The sequence below is a fragment of the Eumetopias jubatus genome, unplaced genomic scaffold, assembly GCF_037043125.1.
Source record: "Eumetopias jubatus isolate StellerSeaLion01/CBP00866 unplaced genomic scaffold, mEumJub1_p1.0 scaffold_10, whole genome shotgun sequence".
In the NCBI taxonomy this organism is placed as follows: Eukaryota; Metazoa; Chordata; class Mammalia; order Carnivora; family Otariidae; genus Eumetopias; species Eumetopias jubatus.
Window position 1 is genome coordinate 71,999,761 of NW_028274816.1, and position 18,681 is coordinate 72,018,441.

Below are 18,681 nucleotides of genomic sequence, written 5' to 3' on the forward strand. Positions count from 1 at the left end.
GCTCCTCGCTCAGTGCCGAGTCTGCTTGGGATTCTCTCTCCCTCTCCCTCTGCCCCTCCCACTCGTGCTCTCTCTCTCTCTAAAAATGAATAAATAATTTTTTAAAATTATTAAATCACTTATTATTTAATAATATGAAATCATTGTTATCATATTGTTATTAAATGATTAATTAAATGGTTGACTTATTAAATTAGTGATTACTCTCCCAATGCCACCAATGATGTGAGCTGCATCTCAGAGAGCAAACAATACCAAATTTCACCTTCTGAATGAGGATAGGGCTTTGTTTTCTTGTGTCCTATGAGACTACTGGCATTAAAGTCCAGTGCTTTATCTGGATACCAATTAAAGTATCCCATCTCTTCTGAAGCTAAAAAAAACTCCAGGAAAAACAACTTTGGGAACTTTCATCTTGTAAATACCTGACACCAGCAATTCTAACCAAAAACAAACAAAAATGCCTACAAACCTGCTAAGGATCCAGTGCAGATCCTAGAGGAACGTGTGTTGCTTCCATTCAGAGCAATGTTTTGTGGAACCAGAGCAATGTGATCCGGTTAAGATCTTGTTCTAAACTCTGACTTTCAACAGCCATGTAAGACCTTGAAAAATGAGAGGCTGCCCCAATATCTGTGCCTAAAACACCTCAGAAGCAAGCCTACAGAAGACAGAGGGCTGATAGCAGACTGATAGATTAGCCTGCATAAAACTTTAAAGTATCTCACATCACAAAACAACATTAATCACATCAGAAAGCAGGCACCAAGCTGAGGAGAAGATTTGCAACCTACATAACAGGCAAAAAAGTAACAGCATCCTTAGATATCATAAGAAAAAAGAAGGTACCAGATTTGAAAAAGAAATGAGCAATAATATGAACAGACAATACACAAAAGGAAAAATACAAGTGGCCAATGAGTATTGAAAGTGTTCCACCTAGGGGCGCCTGGGTGGCTCAGTCGGTGAAGCGTCTGCCTTTGGCTCAGGTCATGATCCCAGGGTCCTGGGATCGAGCCCCACATCAGGCTCCCTGCTCAGCAGGGAGTCTGCTTCTTCCTCTCCCTATCCTTCTGCCTCTCCCCTGACTTGTGCTCTCTCTCTCTCTCTCTCAAATGAATAAATAAAATCTTTAAAAAAAAAAAAGAAAGTGTTCCACCTATTTGTAACTAAAGTTCAGATAATATGATGCCATTTTTGTCTGTTAAATTGGCTAGATTTAAAAACATTTAAAAAGAAGATTAAGGATCCCTACTTGGCCAGTGTACCGATAAACAGACATGTTTATATACTGCTAATGGAAATGTGAATCACTACAGCTTTTCTGGATTCACCTTGGTAAGACGTTTCAAATGCCTTGAATAAAGTGCCTACCCTTTATTCCTATTCTGCATTGAGAGATTTATGCCAAGGAAAATTATGCCAAGTAGGGATCCTTATTCTTCTTTTTAAATGTTTTAAAATCTAGCCAATTTATTTATGCCAAGGAAAAATATCAAACACAGTTTGAAAACTGCAAATGGCCTAAACGTTAAAAAAAAAAAAATGCTGATTCTAAAAACTATGGTGAATCCATATGACAGAACACTATGTAGCCATTAAAAAGTGTGATGGTGTTGATGCTTATATACTGTCATGCTAAGATGCATGTAATATAGTAATAGTTTTGTAATGGAAGTTGGAGAAAGGTAAGTGCATTATGACCCCATTTATACTAAAAATATAAATATTTATGGATATAGATACATTCTTATTGGGTTAATGGAAAGAAAAAGTGTCTGGAAGGCTAGATGCTAAAAAGTGGATAGTAATCTGTGGATGGAGGAGTTATGAATCATTTTTTTCTAAAACTTCCTCAAGAAATATAGACTCGTCTAAAGAAAATGATAATGGAAGCACACAGAAAAAGGCTAGACGCAACCTTAATTCTGGTTCTGCAACATTTCTACCACCACAGTTTTGGACCCGGCAAGCCATGTCTGGTCTCAGACCAGCCATGCACTGTGTAAGCAGTCCTCACTCTGGAATGTGTCCATTATCATTTCTTTTGCCGACAAAATTTCTCTGGCCCATCATTTGCCTCTCCCTCCCTGCCTTCTCCTCTAAACAAATATTGACACTAAGGGAGGGCGGGAGTTCTCTACTAATGAGTTGTGTTTTGGGGAGGGCAGCTGTGGGGCAGACTGCAGCTTCAACATCTGTGTGTCGGAAACCGCTTCCCCAGGAAGTGGGAAAGACCTCACAGTAGCCCTAGCTCCTCAGGACAGAAGAAACTGCAGCATTTAGTTTTGTGGGTTGGGAAGTTTTAGCACAACAGTCCAATCCGTTTGCACACTTGGGAATTTGATGGGTGACCACAAGAGTTTTGCAAAGCTCTGGGAATCGAGTCAACCTGTGCACTGGGGAAACCCCCAAAGTTGCCAGGTGCCAGGAGGTATATGTGTCCTGCAACACAGGAAAAGACATGTAAAATGGTTGTAGAAGATGGGGAAAGTGTTCCTTGATCTTAAACGTGGACCATTTCCAAAACCGGGCTCAGATGTTCCACAGGCCTGTTCCACAGTATCTCCCCACAAGCCTAGGGTGCCTCTGAGGGGCATCACTCCACCATGAAGGTACTCATCCCCTTAGGGTGCCAAAGAGTGAGCCAATAAAGCCTTTCCTATCCTGGCAATAAGAATACTGGGGGAAGTAGAAGCTGGGATGTGGGCTTCCCCAGCCCATCTCACTAGCCTCTCAGTCATACCCTGTGGTGGGACAAGCCCTGGCTAGCTGTCAGACCAGCCTAGGGAGCCACTTCTTTTGGATTCAGCTGTTTCTTTTTAGCTATCCTAAATCATTGTTCTGTCCCTGGGGGAGGGGGTTGCCCAAGGATCTCTGAGGACCCCAAGAATCACATGTCCTGAAAACAACTCATAAAATTGGAACTTGACAATACCAGAGCCAGGAAGAATCTGAGGGAAAGTCTGACCTCCCCCGCCCCGGACACCACCTTCCTAAGTGTGTAGACCTGGGGGAGGGGGGACCCTGGAGGTGGACAGGGAAGTGACTACCTGTAAGGTCACACCTTGTAGGGGCAGACCTGGTCCTAGAACCTACATCTCCTAGTTCCAAGCTGCTTCCCCTCACGGCCTGGCTCCTTACTGTGTGGTTTGTGGCCCAGATGCATGAGCATCACCCACCTGCTGGTTAGAGAAGCCGAATCTTTTCTCAGCCTTGCCACAGACTCTCTGAATCAGAATCTGAATTTTAATAAACTTCCGAGTCACGTTGCAGTTTGAAAAGTATTTCTCTGAGTCAGTTGCTCTTAAACTTCAGCTCATGTCAGAATCCCTTGAGACGCCTATTAAACAACACTCGCTGGGCCCCACCCTCAGAGTTTCTGACTCAGTAGGTGGGGTGGGGTCTGAGACACTGCGTTTTCAACAAGTTCCCAGGTAATGCTGGTACAGCTGACCACACTCTGAGAACCTCTAGGTTCTCCACTGCATGCTATTCGCAGTCAACCCCTCGAGGGAAGGAGAGTGGCCTGCCCACCAAGCAACCCCTGAGTTCTCTCTGAGGTAGGCCATTGGATGGCCTGCTACTGGGGGACCCCATCTCCCTGAGAAGCCAGGAGCTACGAAGGTAAAAACAAACTCAGGTGCATCTTCCAATCACCTGAGGTTTATGCTGGATCTGCTTTTAAAGCCTAGTTCTTTTGCCCTAGGGGGCAAGGGGTGCGTCTTCCCTCAGAATCTCCACATGCATGATGTGGTCATCGCCAGAAAAATGTCTCAAATTTGAGTCAGGCTCTTGACTTTATATTTATTGCTTCCTTTGATCCTCTCCATGAGTGGGGGAAGTGAGTAGGTCAGATATGATTGATCCCCTTTGCGAATGAGAAAAACCACCAGAAGAGGGAGTGAAAAGGGCACTCGCCTAATTGCTCACAAAACTAGAATGAAAAACCACTTCTCAATTATTGCTTCATTAATTTTCCCCTGCAGTAATTCATTGCCCTTTTGGATTCTATTGGAGTGAGTATAACTAAGGTGTTTCTGATCATATTCCAAGTGGGGTAGGTACATCGCTATTCCAGATGAGCAGGAAAGAACCATTCCATCATTTTACACATAAAAAAGACACACACACACACACACACACACACACACACACACACAATATACATATACAGAGAAATTAAGTGACTTTCCCAATGCCAAAGTGCTAAAAACATATTGAACTCAGTATCAGTGCCCAAAGGATCAAAGGCTTTCAAGGGAGAGACCATCCCCAACAAGAGACAATCTGGTACTGATTAAACTCCACATTTTGCCTTTCATAAAATTATAGGCAGTGCCAAAACTTTAAAAGCACTGTGCTCCAAAAGTGCACTTTTAAGTCAATTTCTTGAAGTATAAAATGCCTACAAAGCGTTCAGTATACAGTGGGCATTTGAAAATTAATGCATTTCTTTGAAAATTATAATGATGTAAATGGCAGAGATCATTCCCAGGCCAGTCCATAAAATCCAATATCACCCACAAGATACCTGAAATATCACTTAGCTCTCTGGCAGTGTCTTTGGAGGGAGATTGCAGTCAAACTTCTACTTCAAAGCATGCGACACTGAGCTTCTCATGATTGCCTCACATGGTGATGGAGATTTCAGCTGAGACTGGGGTTGCTTCATTACTTGTCTGTCTTCTCCTCTTGAAGGCAAACAAGTAGGGACAATGCCTCTCTCACTTATCATTGTACCCCTGGTGAGAAGCCTGATACTTAAAGATATTTAATAAATGAAGTAAACGCTATTCCTTGAGCCCGCATGCTCTTTGATGGGCTAAGTCTCACTCACAGTCGTGAAGCCAAGCCTCCTTGGATCTCTATCAAAGACAGATACCCAACCATGTCTTGTGCTTCCTGTGATACCCTCCACTACCCTAGTCAAGCCGTGACCACGCTGTATTTTAAATGCTTCCTATTTCCCTCAAGTATCTTTTTTCAAGACTACGCCCACATGCACAGACCTTCAAATTAGCTTTTTTAGTCCCTCGTGCTTAACACTGAACGGATACAAGGCAAACATCTAAGACCGAGGCTAAAACAAACAACCAGAAACAACAGGCAGGAAACCAACTGCAGGAAGAATACAGCTTTGGGAATACAGTATAACATCCTCAGAGAAGAATGTTGGAAAAGCATTATTTCCACTAGCTATGTATGAATGGGGAGACAGGATCCTATATTTAAATAAAGGAACATTCAAAGAATCAAAGAGACGTCTTGGTCACTAAAAACATGATATTAGAAATGAGAAACTCAACAGAAAGTTTGGAAGATAAAGTTGCAGATACTGCCTAGGAAAGAGACAAAGGGAAAACAAGAAAGAAGATAAGAAAATTGGCAGAGAGTAGTCCATGGGATCCAACATCGAAATAATTGGAGTTTCAGAAAGAGAAAGCAGAGAAAAAACAGTAGAGAATCAACATCATCAACAACAAGATCAATAAACTCTTGCAGAACAGACCTGGAAAATGTAAGTTTCCAAATGGAAAAGGTAAATTTGAAGAAAATCATGGTGAAGTTTCAGAACAGAAATGACAAACCCTACAAACTTCCAGAGAGAAAGAGGTAAATTACTTTCCAAGGGTTGGGGTTGTTAACCAAATTTAACTTCTCAACAGCAACAGTGAAGGAATACAGAAGAACAATGTGATCAAAATTCTGAGGGGAGATGAGTTCTAGCTCAGAATTCCACATACAGCAAATTGATCATCCAAAATGGGTGTGATATAGAAATTTTGGGGCTTAAAATATTTCAAAAGCTTTATCTCCCATGCAATTCCTTCAGAGGATTTTCTCCATGAAAACAAGGATATTTATATTGGAGATCCAGGATACAGAAAGTAAGAAATATAACACGGGAGTGTAGTGATGGCAAGTTCCAGAATTGTGTGAAGGGAAGCTTCAGTGTAACAGCTGTGCACTGCATCTAGATGATAACTGGTCCAAAAGGAGCAGACTTCAGACAGGTAACTTGAAGGCTAACATTACCATGCGTTCTGCTATTATCACCTTGACTTGAACAATTACTGGAGGATATATTTCACTGAAACAAAGGAGCTAAAACATGAGATCTAAAGAACAGAGAATTCAACCTAGAAGAAAGACAAAGGGAATTCCAATAGTTACAGAAGAGAAAAGTCCCAGGATGACGGTTGTGTAGTTGAAATAGAAAAAGAGAGAGAGAGAGAGAGAGAGAGAGAAATGTATTTTAGAAAAAAAAAATTGAAACAGATAAATCCCCGATGTAATCAACCTTGTAAAAATTTCTGCTGAGAATCTTTAGGAAGGGCCGAGTGTATGGGGGAGGGAGGTGGTCAGCAATAAATACAAAGAAAACCAAGTAATTAAAAATAAATATGAGTGTGAGTGATCCGGGATGTACCAGCAGGATGTACCTGGAATTTACAGCTTGTAGGGAGAACTGTCTGGCCTGATCTTAAACATATAATATCTAGAAAAGCATTCTAATGTCACAAGGCCTCAGGTGCAGAAACTTCTGGAATACAAAAAGCTAAATTCAACAAAATAAACATCAAAGATGTTAAGACAAGAAAATTCATGAGTTGAAATTCTTTAATAAACTAGGACAAGGCTACAGTCTCTAATGACCCTTTTTAGGGTTTGTCCCTAACAAACTTTATATACCATAACAAAGTCACATATGGTTTCAGACAGATGGTTCCCTGCAGCAGGAGGCAGGAACAGTAATCCAAGAAGAGACAAGGAATAAGGACTGAGGTCATCTCAAGGTCCTATGTCCAGGTCCCACCTGTTATGTACAAGGTGCCAGCCCAAAGCGTACCGGAGACAAGAGGACATCTTCAGAGTAAGGACAGGAGGATTATTGCTGTTGGCCTGGGACTTCTCCACATGGTACTCTGCCGCTGGATGTTACCTCCCCAGTGTGGTGAGTGCTGCCTTGAGCAGCCACTATGACCAGGGGCCTTGGACCAACACTGGCAGAGTAGACTTCTCTGTGCTTCTGGGTTCAGAGGACAACATGCAGTGATGAAGTGTTTCCTAATTAACCGTCACACGCATGCCACACACACAATTTTTGTGATACCTGGGGACCCCCTGTATGAAAATTTACTTAGTATTTTTTATTTAAATCAGACAACCTCTTGGGGAGCCTGGGCAGAGCAGTCAGTTAAGCAACCGACTCTTGATTTCAGCTCAGACTGTGACCTCAGGGTGGGTGGTGAGATCAGGTTCTGTGTGGGGCTCCGTGCTCAGCAAGAAGTCTGCTTGAAATTCGCTCCCTCTCCCTGTGCCCCTCTCCCCTTCTCATGCTCTCTTTCTCTAAAATAAATAAATAAATCTTTAAAATAAATAAATCAATCAGACTACCTCTTTAATACTTGAATATATTAATTTAAAAAGGTAGATTTGTGACATGGCCATAAAGAGAGAACCAATATCCCATTCTGTGGTAGTCAGCCTCCAAAATGGCCTCTAGTGATTCTTGACTCCTGGTATCCATGCCCCCATGTGGTCCCTTCCCCCCCTGAGGAGGGCTGATCTATGTTACCCAGTAGGATCCTGAAGGAAAGATGAATTGTGACTTCTAAGGTTAGGTCATAAAACTCATTTCAATTCTGCTTTGCTCTCCCTTGGATCACTCAGTCTATGAGAAGCCAGCTGATGGGTTGTGAGACCATTCTAGCTAGCAGCCCTGTCACAAGGAGCTGAGGCCTCCAGCCAACAACCATGTGACTGAACCACTGAGGAAGCAGACTCCCTGCCTCCCCGCCCCGGCCCCAGGCAAACCTTCAGATGACTGTAGCCTTGGCTGACATGGTGGTAACTACAGCCTTTCAGGAGCCTCTGGGCCAGAAATACCCAGCAAAGACACCCCTAAATTCCTGACTCACAGAAACTATGTGAGACAGTAAGTGTTTACTGTTGCTTCAGACCACTGAATTTTGGTATCTCTTATTTCGTGGCTGTAAAGAACTAATACATTTCCTATAAAAAGGGAAAGACAACAAGCCAATGCTATTAAATTCTACTTGTAGACTGTTTCTTGATGAAGGCTCTGAGCCTAAGATTTGTTGTCTAGTGGTTCAAGGGGGAGATTAGCAAGTATTTGGGTTGAAGACTAGCCCCCAACACAGACTTTTTCCCCTTAAGATCTCCTTTGTTAAGCAAGTAAATCTTAGAAGTTCTCATTGAAAGAAATAAAATGTGCAACTCTGTATCATGATGGATGTTAACTAGACTTACCATGCTGATCATTTCTCAATATATACAAATATCAGATTTTAAAAAGACTGCTTTCTGTGGTGATTAGGAAAAGATCCTAGGGGTTTTCTCTTCCCAGAAAATTATCCCCTAGAGCATACTTGCATTGAAAAAAATGCCACAAGAATATTCACAATTAAACTAGACACACAAAATACATGCGGGTATACATGCATGCACAGGCACACACTTGCACACACCGGCTTGATCTGTTAGGAATGGGTTCTTCAGCTGAGAGTGTCTTGAGTGGCGGTTCAATCAGGCGGTAGCTGATTGATCCTGGTGTTCTCATAGTTTGAGTCAGAGTTTTGAAATAAATTTGGTACCCTCAGAAAGAGGAAAGGTTTGGAAGGGCTGGCAACCTATGTGGTTCAGTTGTTTAATCCAGCATCTTGTGCCTTCTAAAATGGTCTCAGGAGCCAGCAGTGGTGTTTCGTGCTCGAGGAGAGGCAGGTGGTGGGTAGAAAGGTCAGAGGACCGTGTCAGACACACTGCGGAGTATCTAGTTTTGACAATGCGTAGAGAGTGACTTGGCATGTGACTTCAGGCATGAGCTTCAGTCTCCTCCTCTGTCAAAGGGAGACTGAACCAGGTGATGCCAGAGGTCCCTTCTAGTTCTTGTAATCTTAAATTCAGGTCAGACCCAAGACATAAATACATAGTACCATTCACCAGAACCTCAGAGGACAAATATGGCAACCCGCAGAAAGCAGTCTACAAAACCGTTTTTTATACGTAGCTCAAAACATTTTTAATGTGTTTTTGTAAGTGTTAGATTCGTTCATTCAAGATTTGAAAAACAAATTTAGTCACATGCTCCAATTAAAAAAAATAAACAGCATTCCTGACTGATTCATCAAGAGCAGTTCTGATCATTGCTAAAAATAAAACCTTTAGCCTGAGTCACTTCCAAGTCATAATAATTAAATACCAAAGAGCAGAAGCTTGAAAAGAGTGAGGTCTGATTTCATTCCAGATGTGCATTTTTCACTGAGTATCAAAGTCACAGAGTTTCTGCATGAGAGCCAACGAGGCTCTGTGCCAATTGGAGCAATTTCTTTGACCTACAGAATGCTAACCTGCTGGACCTGAAATTCTGAGGAGCTGAGCTCATTTTCCAGAGCAGCCTAATGTTTTAATGACCCTAAATTGACTCAAGCCTACCTCTGAACATATGTGTGATCACAGCGACATCTCAGCCTGGTATTATTTTCATAATATGTCCATCTTATTGCATCTCACATCTAAGATGAAGGGAATGAGGTATTTCCCATGGAGTAGCCTTGTCCACCGTAAGCCAAACATCTCCTGCTTGACATCCATTTCAGAGGTTAACAACACCACAAGGTCATTTCCTCCATGGGCTAGTTTTAGTGCAAGGGGGAGGGAAACCCTCTCTCATGAGGTCCTCTGAGAAAACCATATTGGAGGATTGCATATTAATTTTAAAACAATTTCAAATTTTGGTGTGACTGTTCTTTCTTTGTCGAGATGGATGTGGACAGCATTTAACTTGGCTACACTGAAGTTCAGAGCTCATAAAACCTGGTTCAGTAAACATGGATAATAGTCAACATGAAGGGAAAGCCAACAAAGGAGAAAAGGGGGGGGAAAACACCAACAAAGATGAGTGGAAGGAGGGAGTGAGAACGAGAGAGTAAAGGAGAGAAACAGAAATAACGGATTAGAACAATGGAGGAACAAGGGGAAAAAATGAGAAGCCGCTTCAGCTTCTCCCACTCTTCCCTTGAGCACACAATGACTTTCACACAACATCTTTGTGATAGCAATGGCAACACATACCTAAGATCACCCAGTTCTAGTCCAACCTGCTCTTCATCAAGGAGTCTGCCCAAGAGCACACAAGTCAATGGCAGAGCCATGTTCTACGTAACCCCTCCCTCTGTCCACTCAACCTGACAAGAACTCAGCTCTTGTTCAAGATGTCCATCGACAGATGAATGGATAAAGAAGAAGTGGTATATACACACAATGGAATATTATGCAGCCATCAAAAGGAATGAGATCTTGCCATCTGCAACGACGTGGATGGAACTGGAGGGTGTTACGCTGAGTGAAATAAGTCAATCAGAGAAAGACATGTATCATATGACCTCACTGATACGAGGAATTCTTAATCTCAGGAAACAAACTGAGTGTTGCTGGAGTGGTGGGGGGTGGGAGGGATGGGGTGGCTGGGTGATAGACATTGGGGAGGGTATGTGCTATGGTGAGCGCTGTGAATTGTGCAAGACTGTTGAATCACAGATCCGTACTTCTGAAACAAATAATGCAACATATGTTAAGAAAAAAGAAAAAGAAGAAGATAGCAGGAGGGGAAGAATGAAGGGGAGTAAGTCGGAGGGGGAGACGAACCATGAGAGACGATGGACTCTGAAAAACAAACTGAGGGTTCTAGAGGGGAGGGGGGTGGGGGGATGGGTTAGCCTGGTGATGGGTATTAAGGAGGGCACGTTCTGCATGGAGCACTGGGTGTTATGCACAAACAATGAATCATGGAACACTACATCAAGAACTAATGATGTAATGTATGGTGATTAACATAACAATAAAAAATTTTTTAAAAAAGAAGTTACATGGAGATAAAAAAAAAAAAGAACTCAGCTCTTGTTGAATTATTGAAGGAGCCCCATATGGTTCTTCAGATGATCACACAATTGTCCTGATCTGCCTTGAGAAATTAAAGTAGTAATAATAATAACATTAGTAAGTTTGTGAAAGACAGATGAGACTTCACCAAGGACTTGTGTTTTCCTACCCTGCTAAAGTAGCTGTGAACCACTTATAAACACCCTCCAAAGCCTGAGGAAGGCCAGGGCAACTGAGAAAGCCATGCTCTGCTCACTTGTCTCAAGGGAACCCAGGGTGTCCCTCCAACATTCCTTTAGAAAAATTTAGTGTTTGTGGTAAATGTAGCAAGATGGTGTATTAAATTATTAATTTGAGTTTGTTTTCTATTTTTTCTTCCCTTCCATTTCTAAGTAGTAGCCAGTGTTGTATTTTGCACTTTCTAGAAAGCAGAAAATCTAGCACTGCAATTCTTCATGTCTTTTATAAATCCTAAACCTGTTGACAAGATCATGCTAAGTGTCTGAAACGAGGGAAGAAGAAAGCCCAGCAAGATGGGAGAAAGAAGTGTTTGGGTTTTCCCCTAGAGAGGAAGAGGTGTGCAGCTTCTTCAAGGGCCCAGACCTGAGCTGTGTGGATGTTCACTGAGGAGGCCAGAACTCAGAGGGGACACCTGGATGACACAGAAGGACTCTGGTCATAGGACCCAAAGGGGATGTGGAGCAGGGACAGCGGGTTATCTCAGTGGGACTGATGGTCCATGAGTCTAAGAGCCTCCCTATGCTTTGCTGCTACTTCAGACCAGGAATCCAGGGCCACTGTGTACAATCACAGGACTAGTGTCCTACACAAAGATGCCTGGCTACAGAGGCAAGCAGCAAGTGAAATCCATCCTGCACTCAGCTTGACAAGCTATATGCCACAAGGCAGGTGTACCTCTGCTGGGATGAGGGGGCGCCTTTTTACAATATGCATAAAGGTGCCCTATGGCCTGGCAGAGGCCTTGCTGGTACCTTAGCCCTGCCCCAGGAGAAGAACATCTCAGATAACAATGAAGGAATTTCCCATCACTAGAGTATATAGGGCAGGGGTGGGGAAGGGGCTGGCGTCTGATGTAGGTGGTTTAAAGAGAACAAAGAAGTGGAATATATCTATAGTGGACAGAAATTCATACTCTCCTAAAGCAGTGGTCAGCCTTTCTCACATCCCAAACACAGAATGGTGAGCACCTCCATGGCAACCTCTCTCTATCTCAAAAGCATGTCTCCCGGAGGCAGTATCCCTGATAGACACACAGCAAAAGGAGATGAAGGTGACTCCTGAGTTCCCACTCCAGAGAAGAAGAGCAATGGACACCTATAAGATGTGACTCTAGCTAGGTAAAATGGGAGTGTGCCTTTCCACGAAAGCTGTCCTTTGTCAGGGAGGTACCACTTGCCACTGTCCCTAGGCACACATGGGCCACTATTCATCCAGGGATCCAGAACGGATGTCATCCTGTCTTAATGGCAGCAAGACCTCTGGTCTTTGACCCATGCAAATCTCAATTAGCCAAAATTATTCGACTGTGTCCAGGCTCTGTCTTCCTTCAAAACACCTAATTGTGTGAAAGCCACATTCCTTTGAGCCACGGCCTCCACCTCCGTGATCTGACCATCCCATGCCCCAGCCTCTCCCAAGGGCATCTCTCCTTTGGTTTCTTCTCTTAATGAACTGTGCCCATCATTAAGGAAATTCCACTGAAACCTTATTACTCTTAGCGATCTTTCACTCATTAGCCAGTGAGCCAAGCAAATGTCCACATTTATAGCTGCTCCAAGTCCCAAATCCAGGCAGGCACTTCCAGATCCCATCAGCTTTCCCATCCACCCTGCTGAGAAAACACAGTCGGGCAAACACTCAAGAAACATAAAGGAATGTTAATATTGTACCAAATAACAGCGAGCAAATCTGCAAGCCGATTATTATACATCCGTTTCCTCACTCGGGGTCTCCCTCTCATAACCTCTGTGGAATAAGTAATTAGAGGTAGAGTAGCTTAATCCGGAGCGAATGTTAGAGATTCATTTGGATTCCCCAATGGCGAACTCTTCAGAACGTGCACATGCTGTTTTTGTTGATGCAATCTAATATCCCTCTTTAGTTTTGTATCTGTTTGTGTTTTGGCAGGAGGTTGGGCATGCTATAAAACCAAACTGAGACCTCATTACTGGGATTCACTTGTATTAATAAGACATCATTCTGGAAGTTGTTCACAGTGACCCTATTGACGATGTGAAGGCAAGGATCCAGGATGTTGCAGGCGCCTCCCACGCCCCCAGGAAGCAGAAGCTAGATACACCCTAACTAACATCCAGAAAGAGTCTACCCTGAATTGATCCAGGCTAAATGATGTCCAAGTTCTCAAATTTATTGTGGGCTTTTGAGAAAACAAAAATGCATGGAAAAAAACACCCTAATTACAGTCATCACAAACAAATCAAAATAAGGCATTAAAAATAAAGTACTTTTTCCTTTTGGTCCTGAAACCACTTTTCTTGCTTCTTATAAAACCACATCAGGCAAGTGAAATCCCCATTGAATAAGCAAAAGTGGAATTCTATTAGGCAAATGAAAACAGCAAATATTAATCCCGAAAATTCACATGAGGTCACCTTGGCTTCATGCCTTTTACGTAAAGCAAACTTTTGTTTTCTCTGTTCTGTGATTAAAGCTGCTAGTTTGCTGTATCAAAAGAAAGTGGTGATAGTCCACTTAAATTTAGGGCCTTGGGATTTATGCTACCTTGCCATAGTGAGTCAACCGTTCCCTCTAACTATTTGCCCAGTTGAATCCCTACTGGATATGGGCCTGGAGCAAGACCAGCTAGAAAATGAGAAAGCAGTGTGGCAGGTGAGAGATGCATCATGGGTGATTACAGACTGTTTTGTAAGCTGAGCATGGTCGTGGGGGTGTCCAGGGAGCAGGAAAGGACCAGAGGTAACAGGTCACTGCTGTGGGACCTGCTGGAGCCAGCCCTTAACATCCAGGAACTGATGCTCTGCAGGAGAGCTGGATCCAAGTCAGCCCAAGCCTGCAGAAGGGCAGGGGAAGAGTTAGGGCTGGCACGAGCCTCTGGGGTGGATTACCCATCAGGCTTTGGCTGTTCCAAGTCTTCAAACGTCCTTCTAGAACAAAGAACTTTGCGAATCAGCAAGATCAGCATCACCTGGGAGTTCGCTGGCAATGCAGAACCTCAGGGCCAGTGGCCTGAAAATCAAGCCTATAAATCAGAATCTACATTTTGAAAATAGGAGCCTTAGGCACATGAAAGCTTAAGAAACACGGGATTTAGAGACAAAGAAACGAACGACAGAAACAAAAAAACCCTAGCCCTGTGCCTCTAGGAAATACAAGGCGTAGAAAGGGAGAAGCGATGGTTGAAATATATCAACATAGTACATATTAAAGAACCTGTAATGAGAAACAAGAGAACCAAATATCAAATTCATCAGTGGGACGTTGGTTGCCTTTTCAAATCTGCTACATTTTCCCGCAATTTACAGACACAACACACACCCACCAACAGTCATTCCCCCTTCCCTTGCCACCTCTTGTTGCGATTCTCTAGAAGCCTCTGGGCTGGCCTCCCTGCCTGCAGCCACTTCTCACTAATGCCCTAACCAACCACCTGCAGGTCAGTCTTCCCTGCACATTTCTGGCTGTCATCACCCCACAGCTCTCTCCTAGGCCTACAGTGGCCACCTGTTAAACACGGCAGATTGAACTCACATGTTTATGCCCCCTCTCTCTCTGGAAACCTCATTTCGTGTAACTAAAGGACTTTTTTAAAAAAAGGTAGAAACCAATGGGAATGAAATGAGCAGAGGAGGACACTTCAGCTTGGGGCGGGGGGAAATTCATAAGGTTTTGGAAGACAGAAAACAGAAAGAGAAACGATGAGTGGAAACTTCATTCTGGGAATGAAGTTTGTTGGCTTCTGAAGTCTGTTGGCCTCTGAAGGGGACACCGCTGCTCTGGGGGCTGGTAGACTCAGAGGCATCACAGAAAGGTGGAGGAGGCACAGAGTGTCCTGGAAGGCAGGGTGGAGGTGGGCTCTGTATATGTAGTGGTTAGACCACACGTCCTCTCCTTTGGTCCATGTGGCTCAGCAAACACAGTCACCCACCTCTGCCCCTATGGAGACCTGTGGCCGAGTCTCAGAGAAATTGAACGATAAACATTCTTGAAACAAACATTCCAAGCATAATGCAGGGTAGGGATGAGGTGCAGGGCTGAGAAAAGGAGGACTGGGTTAAATTTATTTTACCATCAGAAAAGAGAAGAGAGGATTTTTCTTTCTTCCTTTTTAAGATTTTATTTGTTTATTTGAGAGAGAGAGCACAAACAAGGAGAGGGAGAAGCAGGCTCCCTGCTCAGCAAGGAGCCTGATGTGGGACTCGATCCCAGGACCCTGAGATCATGACCTGAGCCAAAGGCAGACGCTTCACCGACTGAGCCACCCAGGCGTCCCAAGACAGGATTTTTCTCTGGAGAAGCTGAAGAGACTCAGAGAAAAAAAAATCTGTGGCTGACCAACCACAGGGCAGGGTCACCACCTGGTCACTGTGCGGTAAAGCCCACCAGCAAAAAGCCCAAAGTCCCCAGTTCATTTTTTTAGTCCCTCAGGCTTCTGTCAAAAAGGGTAGACTTGGACCACTCAGATTTGGGGAGCACTATTAATATCAAAGAGGAAGCCCAAAAAGAGAAATAATTTTTTAGGAAAAAAAAAAAAACTTAGAGGAAATAGGGACAATACATGAAGCAAAATAAAACTTGTGAAAAAAAAAACAACTGTGGAAGGAGGTGGGTGGGGGGATGGGCATAGAAAGCAGTCAGGACATACTTATCAAAAAAGATAACAAAAAAATTTTCCAGAACCAGGACATGGGTCTTCAGATTAAAAAAAAAAAGTCCATCCATCACCCAGCAGGAGAAAGACAAACCAAAAGACCAAAAAAACAAGATCTTAAAAGCTTGTGGAAGGTAGTGAGCAAAACCAGAGAAATGCCTTCAAAACTGTAAGGGAAAAATATTTCCAACCTAAAATTCTACATTCAGCCAAACTATTAGTCAAGTGTGAAAGAGGAATAAAGACATTTTCTGACATGCAGGGAATCCAGAAATATGCCTCCCATGTGCCATTATTTTCAGGAAGCTACTAGAGGATGTCCTCCATCAACATGAGAGCATCAATCAAGAAGGGGTTGGTTGAGGGTCCAGGAAAAGGGATCCAATGCAGGAGAGAAGTGAAAGGAAACCCCAGGTTGGTCATGAAGAAAAAGACCCCGCCCCCCTAAGTGGTGGGGCCACAGAACACACCATACGGATCGGGGCAGAAGGACAAAGAACTCCAGGAGGAAAACAAGCAACAACAACAAAACAGAAAGAAGCTACTGGATTACTGAATGCATTTAAAGTACAATTTTTAAAGGCCTATTGACTCAAAGGAAAGCACAAAGTAGAAAAAGGAGAAAATATATACTGGTAGCACAGGGCAGTAGCAACATTTACAGGGTCACAGAACTACACATATGAATAATTATTTCACTAAAAGCTATAGTAAAACTTGGCTAGGAAGAGATCGGGAGTGGGTGTAGTTTTGGGGTGAGTGTAAAACAGGTGCATCCTCATCTCCCATCATACGATATCAGAAGATAACTTCAGAATTAGTAAATCAGGAAATGTCCATATAAGTATGTATTTAGAAATACAGAGGAGGGAACGATCGAAATAATTGGAAGATTTCATTTCTGGAGGTAAGCTTGTGAGGTAGGAAAAAAGCAAATAAAGGGATTACTATTCTTCTTCGTACGTTTTCAGGTAATACTTGACTTTTTAACATATGAACTAGACACCTTTGATGAAATGAAGATTAATCTGAAGAAGGAGGAAGAAGAGAGAAAGCCCAGAGATGGAGAAAAGAATAATCTGTAGAAATTTCTCTGTCCTCAAGAATGAAGTCTAGGTCTTCTGGGCAAGGTGACAAAATGATCATGGACTTCCACCTGAGGCCTGTAGACGCCCATGGAAATAACCCCACAAAGCACCCAAACTCAGTGCAAACCCACGAGCCAGCCATGGGAAAGAGGATTGTCTCCATACATTGATACGTGAGAGGGATTTCTGCGGCACAAAATGCAAAGAGAGTAACAAAGGTCTTCCCCCTTCTGTGGCCTGGCTTCCGGGTCCCTTTCATTGGGAAGAGCATTGCCTGATAAGATATGGGCACCCTTCGAGAGCCTCACCCCACCCCGGTCACCCCAACTGCCGCCATGGCTTTCTGCTGGTTGCATTGGCTAAACCCTCAGCTGGCTGCACCCCGGGGGACAAGATGGGGTGTGGTCAATCTTCCCCCCACTTCCTCAGCCTTCCAGTCCTATCAAACTATATGTTGGAGCAATTCCTCAATGTTTTCAGCATGTTTCCTAGTTTCCTAGCATGAAGATGGACCTTCCCCCTATTTGCTATACCTCTTGGGTCATGTCTCTTACAATTTAGAAGGCATGGTAGCAATCAGGCAGGTGTAACTCCCTACAGCCAGAAGTCTCACAGGTAACTTCCTCCTTCTCTTTGGTTAGCTACCTGAGCTTGGGAGTGAGACAGTCATGCTTGGGATCCTGGCATCACCGCTTGGTGACCTCGGGAAGTCACCTCGCCTCTCTGCACCTTAGTTTCCTAATCTGCAAAATGGGACACCTGATACCATGTTCGCAGTTTGTCTGGACCGAGAGAGCTAATACATAACCCATGCTGATACACATAAAACACTCGAAATGTAAAAGAAAGTATTACAATTAAAACAAAGCAACTTTTCATAACACCCGCTGGGATCACGAACTGTGCAATATGCCCAATTTTCTCTCTTGCACAATGATCCCATCTGTGTTCAAGCAGATGTCCCCGCCAGCCTTTATTTCTAAGCTTCTCTGAAAAATGTCCCTCTTGGGGTGAGCGCCTCCCTTCGTCACTGGTTTAAGTCCTTCCCGGCCTGCAGGATGCACCTTCACGGGTCAGGAAAACAGTGTCTCCGATAGGATTAAGAAATAGCCCAGTCTGGATTGAAATACCAGCTTCGGTAGACTTCTCCCGCCCACATTTAAGGAGAAAAAGAGTTTCCCAAGGGCAGAGAGGCCACCTGGAAGGCCAGTGAGTGGCCAAGAAGAGAGAAGCAAGAGAGTCCACGTACCCAAGACCTAACGTGGAAACAGAAACACCAGTAGATCTCGCCTTCAGTTTTCAACACGTCTTCCTCCTACAGTCACCTTCCCAAAGGACTGTGGTCGCAGTACGAAGGGTGCTTTTATGTAGCACATTACGGTTTTCAAAGCACTCTCTACATCTTTGCTCCTTGCAAATGCTCTGAGCAGGCATTTGGGCAGGTGTTATATCTGTTTTCCAGATGAGAAACTGAGGCTGAGAGAGATCAGATGACTTGCTGGAGTTCCTATGGCCAGGGGAGATCAGAGCAGGGACGAAAACAAGAGGTCTTGGCAAACCCCAGGACCTTTTCACGACACCCCGGTGTCCCCGTAAAGGGAGATGGGTGCAAGATGGGTGCAGAACACCATGGAGCCGGTGCTGGGAAACTCAGCTCGGGATTCTGATCGGTCGCACAGTCCACTAAGAAATGTCCCTTCCCCTTGTGACTAGGGACACTGTACAGAGGACACCTGCCTGGCTGGAGCCGCTTGCTTTGGAACTCCTCCAAAAAAAAAAAAAAAATGAGGGTGTAGGCAATCACTCCGTGCCATATAG